Raw genomic sequence first — 1,534 nt, 5'->3', positions numbered from 1 at the left:
CAAAGCTGCCACCGGATTATTATTATTATTATTGTTATTATTGTTGTTGTTGTTGTTATTGTTATTGTTATTATTATGGATCATCGCACAGTCAGCCAGATGTTCAGGCTGGATTTGGCATTTTATCTACCTATCGAGTCCTTACCCAGGACCTGGGATAGGCAGATGTGAATATTTGATGGTATTACAGATATCGTCGCAGGATGGAAGCAGTTCCTAGTAAGGCTGCCTTTTGCAATTGACTAATAGCGAATTTGTCAATGCCGATGGTGTTCAAGTGGTGCTCCAGTTGTTTTGGGATTGCACCCAAGGCGCCTATTACTATTGGTACTACCCTTGCTTGCTTTTGCCACAGTCTTTCTATTTCTATTTGTAGGTCTTTGTATTTTGTTATCTTCTCCAGTTCTTTCTCGTCTATTCTGCTGTCTCCAGGCGCTGCCACGTCCACTATCCAGACTATTATTATTATTATTATTATTATTATTATTATTATTATTATTATTATTATTATTATTATTATTATTATTATTATTATTATTATTATTATTATTATTATTATTATTATGTAATATTTTGTTCTTTTTTTCCCAGATTTTGTTCCTGGCCTTTCGACTTATGCAACACTGGACATTTGGTGTGGTGCAAAGCCACGTTCGGAGGGGAGAAAATAACGAAGATCCCACGTTTTTTGGCCAAAGCCAGAAAGGAATCCGGTGAGTGGCTATTTTTCGGACCGATTCCATTGGCCAACTCCTCCGTGGGCTGGACTGGCGGACTGGCGGGCGGGCGGGCAGGCGCTTCGCCGCATTTTGAACGGACCCGACCAACAAAAGGCGCGGTAACCCCTCATGGGTATCCCAGGGGGACTCCCGGCGCGAGCGAGCCGAGCAAACTTGCGCCGGGCGCTTTCCAGGATAAGCCGCTTCTACTCCGAAAGCTGGAAAAGTGGAGGCAGAGCGGAGAGGGCGAAGTCTGGATTGGGGGCAAACTTTATGCTCTCCTCTGCTCCCCCCGCCCGCCCCCCCGAAGAAATAGTTTGTATTTGAAGCAGAGGAGAAATTGGCTCCGGACTTCTCAGCAAATCCTACTCGGCTACTGCCTTTTCCCTCTCCTTGCCTTGGACGGATGGATGTGCGTGCAGCGCACTCCGATCCAGCCAGCTTAGGAATCTGTGTAAAAAGCACGCAGGCTCGCCTCCCCTTCCTGGCTTCTTGGCAAGGCGCAACTTTGGAAAGCCTCCTGAGCGACTGACTCGGGGCGCGTTTTTTTTATTTATTTATTCTCCGCTAGACACCCCCCTCCTCCCCTCCCCTCCCCTTTCCCGCCCCACCTGTTGGTTTTGCAAGAGTAAATCCCGGCAGTTAAGTTAAAGCACACACACCCCCCCAGGAACAATCCTTTGACTGGCAGCCCCGGGTCGACTTCAAGCCATTCCGAGGGGCTCCCCTTCAGCTTGGCAAAGGAGGCGCTGCCGTTCTCTGAGCAGGTATTTAACCTCTCCTCCTCCTCCTCCTCCTCCTCCTCCTTCCCCCTC

The sequence above is a fragment of the Protobothrops mucrosquamatus genome, unplaced genomic scaffold (assembly GCF_001527695.2).
Source record: "Protobothrops mucrosquamatus isolate PMUCROS unplaced genomic scaffold, P.Mucros_1.0 scaffold2264, whole genome shotgun sequence".
Taxonomy (NCBI): Eukaryota; Metazoa; Chordata; class Lepidosauria; order Squamata; family Viperidae; genus Protobothrops; species Protobothrops mucrosquamatus.
Note: the sequence above shows the minus strand (reverse complement) of the source record.